Below are 12,792 nucleotides of genomic sequence, written 5' to 3' on the forward strand. Positions count from 1 at the left end.
GAAAGCACCTCTTCCAAAAGGGGTGGGTGCTTTAGGGGGAGGCGGAGGGCTGCAAAGGGGAGCGCCGAATGGGGAGGCGGGGGTGCGAGGGATATAGGAAGGGCGAACGCCAGGGAAGAGGAGGAGGGTGAGGGTTGAGGGGGGTTGGGAGGGAAAGGTGGTTGAGAATGAGGGGTGAGGTGTGGGAAGCAGGGCAAGGGGAGGATGATTGAGGAAGGGCCTCTGGCGGGAGGGGCGGGGTGTGAGGGGTGGGAGGAAGGGAGGATAAGGGGGTGGGGGTGGGTCTCAAAAAGCGGCCGGGATGGATCCTCGCGGGGGTGGAGCCAGCGGGGGAAGGCGGAGAGGGGGGGTGAGGGAGAGAGAGGGAAGGGGAGGGGAGGCAGGGGCCGGGGGCGGGAAGGAGGAGCCTCCGGGAGGACGCTCGATCGTCGCTCCCCCGCACTTGCTTTCGAGGTAGGAGACACTACGGACGCTCACGACCGATAGACGCACTCCCTGTTGACAGACCCCCTGACAACGTCCAGAAACTAACACTTGAGGGCCAAGGCAAGGAGGGGCGAACCTGATATATTCGTGTGCGACGAGGCTTTGTGGAGGGAGGGAGGTGGAGTAGCGGGGGAGGAGGGGGCCGATAATTGTCCCATTGCTGAGTTTGAGGGGGAGGGCAAACGGACGATAAAAACTTGAACGGTGTGGCCTGCGAGGTCCAGTTGTCCTCTGGTTCGGTTCGGCGGCGGTGCTTTCAAGGTTCCTTGCAGTTCTATTGGAAGAGAGAGAGAGGAGCGCGGGAGGAGGAGCTCTTTCCGAAGGGAGAGGGGCAAGAGTGATCTTCTTACCCAGGGTGTCGTCAAGTGAGACCCCCCATTCCAAAAGGGAGGCGCCTCCTCCGAGCGCCTTATTCCCCCAGCGGACTTTCTGAGGAGGTGGTGAAGGTTTTTTCCTCCCTGACACGTGTGGGGCAACCCAACGACCGGCTCCACCATTTACTGCTGGCTCAGCACGTCGGCCCCCACGGCCAGGCCGTCCTACGTGATGCCTGGCGGCGGGAAGAAAGGTGAGGACCCACCCTGTGGACACACATTCCACACAGCACACACATACAGACATGAAAGAAAAAGAATCGCGGGCCCTGTTGCCCACCTCACTCCGAGCATCTTAAACCCTCTCCTCATCCAATTTCGACTTTCCTCCGAAGTCGCGACTCCAAAATTCCACCTTATCTTTGATACCAACTTGCCGGGCACGAATCTGTCGCCAAATAATAATCTACATTCGATCACTCGTCAACATTCACTTATTCTTTGTGTTTTTAATTTTTTTTAATGTCTCGTCCGGATATCCCAGAGGGTGAATTACTTGGGCTACCGAACGCATGGTCCGGGTTCGAATCCAATTGATCATCCCCCGTTGCATCCAGGTTTTTGTGATTTTCTTGATTACAGGAATTGCCGAGTAACAAATGCAGAACCGTTACCCCTTACAGGGTTATTTAGGGTTAGGTACGAGGCGAGCTCTACCACAGTACCTGTAAACCAACATCCGAATTGATTATTAGGATATGGATCGGTTTGCTAAGCGTTGGGAATGTTCTCTAGAGCTTGTGAATTAACTCGTAGTTTTAGAAACAGGACTACGCCTAAGGTGACCTTATAGAAGCACCCTTGTTTCCCTGTTTCCGTCTTCCCATTCCGTGTTCTTTGTGGATGAGGTCGAAGGTACGGTAGGGCATTTTTATCCCCTTAAGGCCTTCCGCTCTTCGTAGATACTCCCCAGTCTGCATATTTGGTAGCGCGGCTAAGGTGATCGAAACCCGAACTGTGCTTGCGATCTATTCGATCGAAATCGACGGACTACTTAGTCGGATGCACTGAAATAATCCAAAGTATAGATCGGACAAGTTAAGCGGAGTAAATCCCTCACGTACTTTTCCAACTCTTCGCAAATACATTTACCTGCGCATGCGGTGAAGTGCCAAACTCTCTCTCTCTCTTTGTAAGGCAATCAAAAATCACCATTTGAGGAAAATTCTCCAACATTCTTCCCAGGGAAACGGTCGCATTAGGAACTCTTCCCCCTCTTCCTTCCCTCCACCCAAACCCCGCTCATTTCCCCAGTCTGTCTAGCCATCGGTAGAAGGCCCAACGACCAGTCCGAATTGCGTTAGAATAGCAGCGCCAGGTCTACGTTTCCATCGTTAATTTTAATTGGAATTATTTTCGATCGCAGAGTCGACTGTCATGAAACGAATCCCCATTCCACCTCCCCAATTAGAGCCCCCACCCACCCAACGGCGGACGATTGATTCCGCTAATCCCCTCGCGTGATCCCTGTATTATGGCGTGGCCGTCGAGGAATTCCCCCAACCCCCCATTTTGCAGAGGGATTTGTCCACCTCGCCAAACATTCACCTTTCGTTGTTTGCTAACGACCTCGAGGTGAAAACTCGTCGAATGACGTAATCGAGATGGTATTTCGAATTTACCATATCGACAAAATGCTCCGAAATGATCAAAAACATCGGGTGGTGCGGCCTCCCACCCCGCGATTTTTTTTCCTATCAGCAATGAATAAATCAGATTATGTGGAAGTATCGTAAGGAAACTCTCAAGAAGTAGGAAGGCTGTGTGTGACATAAAAATTTAGACGGGGTAATTCAGAGGAGTGAGAGAAGAAGAATTCGTTCCGACCGGAAAGTGATTCAGACGAAAAAGGGCAAAGCACCAAGGGCATCAGGTAGGAATTTTCCTTTCCGAAGAATCTATTGTAAAAAAGGAAGTGTTTTGACGGCAGGGGCCTTGAGTAAATATTTCAAATGAAAATATTAGTAAATAAACCGCTTCTGGTGTCACTTGGAGGAAAATATTAATTTTGAAACTAAAAATAAACAACTTGGCTTTACCGCATAGACATTTTTTTTATTTTTACACCCTAGGTTTCGTTATGGTATGACATCGTCAGGTCATGTTATACCATTACGAAACTTAGGTCTTAAAAAAAAAAATTCTATGTGGAAAAGCCAAGTTATTTTTTTTCAATTTCAAAATGAAAAGTTTTGTAAAAATGTTTGATGGGAAGATTAAATAAGTACCGTTTGGAAACATGATCGTTTAGTAAGCAAATCAATAAGGGCGTAGTTTGGGTAGAGGTCCGGCTGATGAGCATGATTGGAGAAGTGTAACGGGAATGACAAGGATGGGATAGGGAAATAGAGAAGGTTCGTTCTTTCGGAGAAATTGAAAATTAAGATGGTGAAAGAAGGTGCGCAGGAAGTGCGTATGTGGTCGCAAATGTACTTTTGTTGGGTGATGCACGTTGGAGGAGGGAATGTTGGGCGAGCGCCTGAAGGGAGATACAGGTAAGCGCAAAGGAAAATATTCAATGAATTTTCTCGATAAAACTCAGCGCAAAACTTGCCAAGAATATTCTGTCTCCACAGTAGAATAGATGCGATAGAGTGGATGGATATATATATATATATATATATATATATATATATATATATATATATATTGCATATTATTTTTAGGTAATCAAATCGTTAAGGTAGGTTTTGGATGGACATAACTACCAAATAAAAATTTTGTTTCTCCTAATAAAAAAAACACAAGCCAACATCCCTCTCTACAATTCCCTCTTCATGTCTGTGTACTTCCTTCCTACCTTCATTACGTCCAACATCCCCATCCTATTCCTGCTCTTTCATCGCTCATCCAATATTCTCCCCTCTACCATTCTCCCCTCAACATCCCAATGCCGATCAATATGCTACTATTGCTACTATATAATATCTACCATTGTTCCTGCCTCCTCAGGATTTCTTCCAACAAACATTTCCTTTCATCCCATCCAACATCCCTATCCTATTCCTGCCCCATCTTAATTTGCTCAACATTCTCCCCTCTATTACAATCTTCAACATCCCATTGCCCATCAAAAAGCTCTGCAGCAACCCATATTGTCCATCGCCATAACTAGCACTTCCTCATTTGTCTTCCTTTCGGTCCATTTCACCTTCTCCATTCTTCTCCTCACCCAAATTTCAAAAGCCTCCACTCTACATCTATCCTCCTGCTTCAATGACCATATTTCCGCGCCGCACATAAATACGCTCCATATCAAAGTTTTCACGAGCCTTTTCTTAACATCCTTACTCAACGTCCCTGTCATCAATTCCCTACTCCTCGTGCAAGCCTATTTGCGTAGTGCAATTCTTCTCCTTACGTCCCTACTACTTTGACCGTATTTCATACAGCGTAAATAAAATAAACTCTTTATAATCCACGTTTTGGCTTATAAAGGTCATTATTACCATAATGTACTACTAAGGGCCATTAATACAAAAATGTTTAATAAAATAAAGAATTAACTACAAGAGGTTGATGATTTACCTTGGCGCGGAAAGATTTATTTTGACCTTTCGGGATTGAAAAAGTATTAATGAATATAACTATTATTTCAAATTAAACAAAAAGATCCTTTAATTGAATTTTTTTACAAAAATCCCGGTTCTATGACACTTGAAATTTCATTTAAAATAAAAAATACTCTCTTAATCCTCAGGAAAAATTAAAGTGATTTTTCTAAGGAAATGTTGTTGAAGCAAGATCAGTGAGTTTTGAGTGAGATAAGGGTAAGAAAGAGATAAGGACAAAAATGAAAACGAACTTAACTACCAGTGTTGGTGAGAAGAGAGGAGAGATAGGATTTGCTGGGAGAAATCCGAAGGAGGTAGGAGGAAGATGGATTCAGGACATTTAGATTGACAATGGGATATTGAAGACTGTCATATACGTGCATTCATATAACGTATACTACAACTGGGAGGACGTTAGACTATCGAGGAAGGGAAGTAGAATAGGGTGAGCATGTTGGACGGAATGAAGGGAGGAAGGAAGTACGTGGAATTGAAGAAGGGTTTATTGTAGTGTTCGGTGCCAACTTTTGTCTTGTTAGGTGAACTAAGATATTTAACGATGTCTAGTCTTTGTCCATCTAAAGCCTACTTTGAACGGTAGACTACGTACTAATAGTATATAAAGATTTCTATGCCAAATGAACATAAATAAATGTACTGCACAGTGTCTTTGGATACTTATTTTGATTTTTTTAGTTCTTTGGACAAGGAGACAAGTTAAGAATAGCGATAAATCTTTACCAAATTCCAATATTGAGGTAATTTGGAAATATTCCGAAACTAAATTTTCGGTGTAATATGGCACTTTATTTAGAAAGTTGCAAAAACAGATGAAGAAAGATAAGTATGCCATACTGATTGAACTCCCAGGCTATACCAACATGCCAGCACCTCTCCTAATGGTAATTTGCTAATAACCGTAATTAGCAATCAAGAGTAATTCTTACATGTCTTGTATCCAACTCTACCAATATTTTTTGTAGAAGAAATAAAATGCATCCAGCAAACAGTTCATTTAACATAAATCTTACTAATAGCAGTATTATTCAGGTAAAAAAATTCCAGCTGGCCAGCTCACTAACTCTCATCAACACTAAGTTCACTAGCACTAATTAATTAATGAGTGGCAACTATATAAATTGAGAACCCGCTTTTCATTTCTGCCTTCATTTATATCTACATAATATCCCGCCGCGAGGGGGTATGGCGGGGGGTGTTAGGTCACTACCCGTAAAAGAGAATAAGACCACAAGCAAGGCCGACAAATTCAGGGCAATGTACACCCACAGTGGGGTACATATTCATGCGAAAACCTCAACCCACACGCACATACACCATCAACGAACATACAAATACAAATAAAAAATTAGTAAAAATCTATCCAATGACGTGGAAATTAGAATTGAAAAGCTAGAAGTGGGATTTTTTATATCTATAACCTTACAGTTGCTATCCCGTATTTTCCGTAGGAAGAAAGGGTCCTTAACTCTACTAGTCCTAGTATCCATTTCCCGAATTTTATATTCATTATCCAGGCTACCCATGTATGTTGGAGTGCGAATCATTTGCGAGACCTCGGCGCTGAAACATGCGGCTCTGAATTTATTTAGTAAGTTCAACCTAGCATTGAATCATCTTTCTTCTAATGATTCCCAACCTAACTACAGAAGTATTTCTGCGACGGTTTTTGTTTTATCGTAAATATTTTTAACAAAACGGGCTGCCCTGAGTTGAACCTTCTCAATTTTTCGAATTAAGCCTTTTTCAGTCAGGTCCTATACACTAAATGCATACTACTCCAAATGAGGCTTCAATTCCTTTGATTTTGCGGCTTCCTAAATTCCTATAAAGGTCAGCTAAGAAATATATCTTCTCAGGGTCATTCAATTCTTCTCTCAATTGAATAAGATTTTGCCCGATTGTTTGCTTTTTCTTACTTACACTAATTCTCCTTATAGGATTAGATCTTGAATGTTGATCAATTGCCACTTCAAGTATTAATCTATTGGAGAGAGATAATTATTTTTTTTGTGTGTTTATTGCGGACACCTTCCTGGGTACATTCCAAGATTGCGCCTCGCAGCCTTCCAAACGGCACGCACCATTGTCCCCAAACGTCCATAGTGGTCATTCATCGTCCGTCGTGGGAGAATTGGGGTATATAGAAAACGATTGTCTTTTATCACCGGGACATTTAATGGCTGGCAGGAAATTGTGATGGGAAAGTTTCACTCCCGCTCTGAGGAACTCCGCCAGCCACCGCATGTCACGTCATGGACTTTATCCAGGCCTGCGAACGCCTGAGACTGTCGAGGAACTTTTTGAAACTTTAGGAACTCCCGACCAATCAACTAATGAGAAAAGGTTCGCGGGTACAAAGGACACATCTCTTGCTTATTGCGTGTTTTCCTAGAGAGGTGTTATCGGCGAGTGGTAAAAGCTAGGAGAGAGTCATTCAAAAGACTCTGAAAACCATTCGGTGGAGAATCCAAATTAGCAAATCATGTTTACAACGCCACCCTCTCCAGAGCGCGCAAACATGCAAATAATACGCGAATCAATAGAAGTCACCTCGGGCGATGCGCTCATATCAATTTTTTAAATCGTTCTCCAGCGTAGGAAAAAACGCGTAATGTTTTTCTAATCGTTTTTTTAAGAAATTCATTATCAACAAAGTCTCAAACCAATTTTATGTATTTAATTAAGCGCACACTTAACAATACTGCGATGCTCCTGTTAATTGAATTGCATCCCTTTTCTGTCCGTATTTTTCATCCCCTGAAAAAGGTCCTTTCGCTTTAGCACGACATCAATTGGAAGTGACGATCCATGTTGCGTAAGCTTTCAATTGTCCTTGGTTAAACGGATTGCGGACATGCTGCGCAGTGGACCGAGCGTCCATGGCGAGTGGTTGCGTAGTTACAGGAGGGCCGGTAGGGTGAGTTGGGTAGGGGATTGTTGGTAGGTTTCTGGGGGTAGGGGAAGGCAGTTGGCGGAAGGGACTGTGCTGTTATTGTCTGTCTCCCAGCGGGGAGTGTCCGAGGAAAGGGAGTGTTTTTTTTACGAGGAGGCTGCGCGTCATAGGAGTGGGGGTGAGTTAGCACTGGAAGAAGTGAGGTTGGATGGATACCCTGGTAGGAAAAGGGGGTGGTAGTACTCGGAGGAGAAACTTGAGGAGTGACTGAGGGGGGGGGAGGGTGGAATAAAAATGAAAATTAATCCCACAGTCACACGTTAACCCCCCCTAATTGCGCGTTCACCCCTCCCTTGCCCTGTGAACCCTTTCGTGTGGCTCAAATGATCACCCTCAACAGTATTTCGATTCTAAAATTGGTTTGCTGTACCCTTGAAATGCTTCTTCTTCTCTACTCAGTGTTAACTACGCATTTCTCTTCCCACCCCCTCACAGCTTCTCTGTTCTGCATCCTTCTCAATTAGGCTCCTGTATACCCTTCTCTTGATCTCCCTCTGCGGGATCATTCCTTCGATCCTCCCTTCTATTATGTTTCTCATTAATTCCGGTTTCCGGAATGAATTGTGGTTTCCGGGTGTGTATAAAATACATTCAGTTCTTGTCTTTCCTGTGGAATTCTCGTTATATGGTCACCCTTCCATACACTACTTCATCATTACTCACTTGATCTGTCTATTTAATATATAAGTATTCTTCTACAGCACCAAATTCAAATGCCTCTTTAGCTTTCGCTGGTCCAGTGTTCAAAAGTTTCATATTTCTGATCCGTATTTATTTATTTGTTTTAGTTTCCTGCAAACCGCCGCTAGAGTGTGTGGCAGGGGATGAATACACACCAGACCAATTTTTACCCAAAAATGACCCTATTGTGGTTGGACAATGTTGTTATGATCCCCTATCGTTCATTTATAAAATGATATCTTAAATCTTTTTGTTCTACACTTGATCTTTTTAATTTTACCAAGATGCTCTCTCCTACCGTAGTACGATGGGGGTAATAATACATTTTCAACGTCACTGCTAAAGAGACCTACTTCTAATATATACAAGAGCTTCAATCCGTAATTTAACTTTCGCTCCGTGAGTTATTCCTAGCCTAGTGCTCAAATATTTCGGATACGCTACTAAGTTTATCATAACAACGTTTTCCAAATCTAGCTCCCATTCCGAATGTACGGAAGGATTACTATGGTATAATTCAATGCGAAAGTTTTGACAAAACTATTCCTTTTTTGCAACTTTAGGCATTTTTTGAACTTAGAAGTTATTAGTTTTATATTCATGAACGCATAAAGCTTCTAATGATACTCACTTCCAAATTGCCGAGCCGATGCCCAATCGATCTCATCGCCATGGGTCACAACAGTGCAGTGCAGAAAAAAGAAGAGATGGAGTTTCGAATTTGGATGATTCCCCATTAGAGAGACACCCGGAGTTGACCTAAGATTACTTTATATTTGTCGTTCTCCATTGTGTTTAGCTGAGACAGTCGTTGATGATCGCTGACAATTTTATTCGTGGTAATCGTCTCAGATCTGCGCATTAAGTACTCATAGCAACCGATGAGCAATAATGGACAGGTTAGAATTCCCTAAAATATTTGAAAAAAAAGCCAGTTGTGGTCAATGATCCTATGAACGATACAAATAATAAATGCAATAAATAAAATTAAAGACAACAGTTGACTCCTGAAGATGTTATTGGTAGGAAGAACGAAACGTTTAGTCTTTTTTGAGTCAAAATATGCTCAACATGCAAAAGAAAAATCTCAAAATATTTATAGAGCGAAAAAAAATTGATCGCTGCAACATCCTCCCGCCAAAATTCACCGTGCTATTGTTCACTTCACAATGCCTTCTCCATCACATTGTTGTCCTCTTACTTTACAGCAATTTTGTTCAATTTACAAAGCTCTCCGTTCAGTATCTGCGTACAATCCACTGTTGAACTTGAAAGCTTTCCTTTTGTGAATAAAAATCTCAATCGTCAGCTCATAAAATGAGTTCGATGTACGAGGCGCTACATTGGCGTATGTTTCCATGTCCATGATTGTCATCAGTCCATGCATGTATGCTTCGTATTGCAGCGGGTGCATTGATACGATGTAGATAGTAAAAATTATTCCGAATCGTAGACTGGTTTTGGAAGTGAAGCGCAGTTTTTGAATGTGGCCAAAATCGAAGACTGGTAAAGGTACAATTTAATGATGTTTGGCATTCAATGGGATGATCAGAATCTGATGGGATAACATAACCGGGTTGTGAATATTGAATCACATATACCGTCGCAGCTGAATATTATTATATTTTCCCCCGCAATCAGTTGCGTAGGAATTGAAGCAAGTTCCAATAATATTACGCCAACCCATTCAGAAATTTCGCACGAAGGATTTCTTGAAATCGGACGAACGTGTTTTAAAACCGAGCCGAGAGGGCGCTACGCAAATTGCGGTGGGCCTCTCATTGTTAAGCAGATTTGGGGAAAGCTGACGTCACGATTAACGTAGCAAAGCGATTGCGAAACATTAACATGCCAAATTCCAATCCAAAACATTTGATATTTTTTTCAATAATATCCGATATTAAAAATATAATCTTTCTTGATTTAATTCTTTCTTAATAACGCGATAAACAACAGTCGCAGCAAAGAAAAAAACATAGATAAAAAAGAAAGGAATAGGTATTCAAATTAGATTTTTTGGGTGAAAGTTATGAAATAGGCTACATCACCTATTAATTAGTATTTAATTCAAGTAATATCTGGTCTTGTACAGAAAGCGAACGCCATTCTTTTCTTTGACATTGTATTGGAAAACCTTTATTGGTTCATTGTTTACCTACGTATCTCAATTGTTGTTCACTTTTGTATCATTTATCTACAATTTTTCAATAAAAATTTTCTTCTTACTTTACTTTTTTGACCTTTGTATCTTAATTATTGGCAGGGTATCCATTGCGTCTCATGTTTTTGTTTCAAGTTATCAGAAAACTTCCAGATAAACGATGTACCGTTCGTTCTTGCAGAGAGAAGGCATTCTACGCACTTTAAAGACTTTTTAACCGAGGGAGTGAAATGAGATCGACACTTAAGGAAAATTAATTTGGAAAATGCTTTCCCTATTCAGTTGGAGTTGGCAGTACGCTATATTGAAGCTTCTATATTGAAACACCATATGGCTGGTGGGCAGGTCATATCATGGCATATCTCTTCTCCAAGACTGCAGTTTCATGCTTGAGAATGTGAAGTACACGTGGATAATTGGCGTTATCACGATGATTAGGGGCGCACGCTAATATGTGCACTGTCGAAGGACAGCGGGGGGGGGGGGGCTTGTAAAACCAAGAAATAAGAACCCCATATCCTAGATCAATATGTGAATTCATGTGGCGCCAATTTAAAAAAATGTACCGGAAAGGTCTTATTAGTGCAAATTATTCCGTACATTACTTTGTTCAATCCTCTGTGGTACAGTTTTAAGGATTGTGTTCTAGTAGTGTAGATAGAGGAAATTTCAACAAAAAAAGCAAATGGCGTCCTCTTTCTGCGCAAGACACGGATTGATAGACCGCAGTCCGCCATTATTCTAAGTCGAATGCTCATTCGGTTACTTCCTGAGTGCTATTTATAGCACATTCCCACTCAATTGAGCCACGTGGTTTACTCTTGACCTTCCTCGTAGCGTTATTCCCTTTTGTTATGTTCCATGACGTGTTGAGGCGTGCCTGCCATCCGTCTCTGCACCATTTTCTTTACCTTAATATCTTCCTCTACTCTTCTGTGCACTTTTCGGCTGCTAATTTTACCATCCCGCCCTTCTGATCCTCAACATCCGCCTCCGGCACAAGGTTTTTCAGAGTTCTTCCTTCATACATAGCGGTAAAACAGAGAAGGAAAGGTCTTCTTAGTGTTTGGCTTGCAAACGGTCCGCGATTCATCCAACTCGCCCATATTTTCTCTTACACCTTCCTTGTTTGCTTTCCTGTCGCCCTTTCATCTCTTTTAAATCTACATAGTAGTCCGCAATCCGCCGCAAGGGCGTGTGGTAAAAAGGAAATGAAACCGAATTAAAAACCAATAAATACATTCCAATCTATACTAACAAAATCGTATATATATTCATACAAAAACTTTATATTTTACTCAAATGCAAACGCATATATTATCAACTAACATAAACATGAACATCGAATCATCAACCGTCAACCATCAGCAAGGGTATTCTGGTTGAGAGGTTGTGGCAGGTCACTATTGTGCCATGTCTTTTCCCACAAATCATCATAACAAGTTTAGTTTTCTTTGCGGGACGAGTGTTGCTAACTTATTACGACTCTAGGAGATTTCCTTTGACGCTTATGCAATCAAATTTTTATACATGGATGTGTGTTTATATATATATATATATACACATATATACACACCATAAACACAGTAATCAACCTGAAGGTCGGGACTTTCTTCAAGTAGGACTCTGAGAGGCTGACATGATGGAGGCCGAAAGGATAAACCATGTGCAATATGAGTGTCCTTTCACGTGTGGCCCTCTGTTTACCCACATATATACATATATATATATATATATATATATATATATATATATATATATATATATATACAGTATATATATATATTTATAAGGAAATATTTTTACATTCGTGATCTACTTGATTCCGCCTTCCCCACCTCTCCTGTGTTCGTCCTTTATGTGTGTTCCTATCCCTTTTTCCTTATATCTGTTTCTTTATAAATGAGTATACATATATCTATATCTACCGATGAAGACGGAATGATTCCGTTGAAATATCAAGAAATAACGTGTGAGTGTTCTTCTTTTTTTGTGTTTCTATATTGTGTGTTATTGTGTATTGTACTATTCGGCACTTCCGTGTTACGTCTACGAAAGCATATATGTATATATATATATATATATATATATATATATATATATATATACATACACACACACATATATATATATACACACATATATATATATACACACATATATGTGTATAAATAAATATATATATATATATTTATACACATATATGTGTGTATATGTATATATATGTGTATATATGTATACATATATGTACATTTATATATGGTAGCGCGTGTTTCGTAGCTGAATGTTCTGCCAGTCGAACAGTTCATTGGAACGATTCTGTAGAGTGGGTAGATAGGGAATTGGGGTCGCTGCAGGTTTGCGGGAGAAGAGGAATTAAAGGTTTTTGAGTGCCTCCGAAAGGGCACGTGTTGTAGAGCTTGTGCCCAATCCGACCGCCGCGCTCTCCCCGAGGAGATGGAAGGGGGGCGTTGGAAGGGAGTTGAGAGGCGTCGTAAAAATAGAACGGAAATCGAGGGAGGTAGGGAGAAAGCCAATTGATCTCATCCCTATTCCACCAGT

The 12,792-nt window shown here is 41.4% G+C and overlaps 1 long non-coding RNA gene across 1 annotated transcript in view; it reads left to right on the forward strand.

Moving 5' to 3' along the window:
- The first annotated feature begins 463 nt into the window (after positions 1–463).
- The window catches only part of LOC139692185 (uncharacterized), a 191,387-nt gene continuing 179,058 nt past the window's right edge, over positions 464–12,792 (forward strand). The window contains exon 1 of the long non-coding RNA XR_011701717.1: positions 464–1,054. This is a non-coding gene — a long non-coding RNA (uncharacterized lncRNA). The remainder of the gene's footprint in view (positions 1,055–12,792) is intronic.

Source organism: Hetaerina americana, unplaced genomic scaffold, assembly GCF_022747635.1.
Source record: "Hetaerina americana unplaced genomic scaffold, ioHetAmer1.1.p SCAF_4, whole genome shotgun sequence".
Taxonomy (NCBI): domain Eukaryota; kingdom Metazoa; phylum Arthropoda; class Insecta; order Odonata; family Calopterygidae; genus Hetaerina; species Hetaerina americana.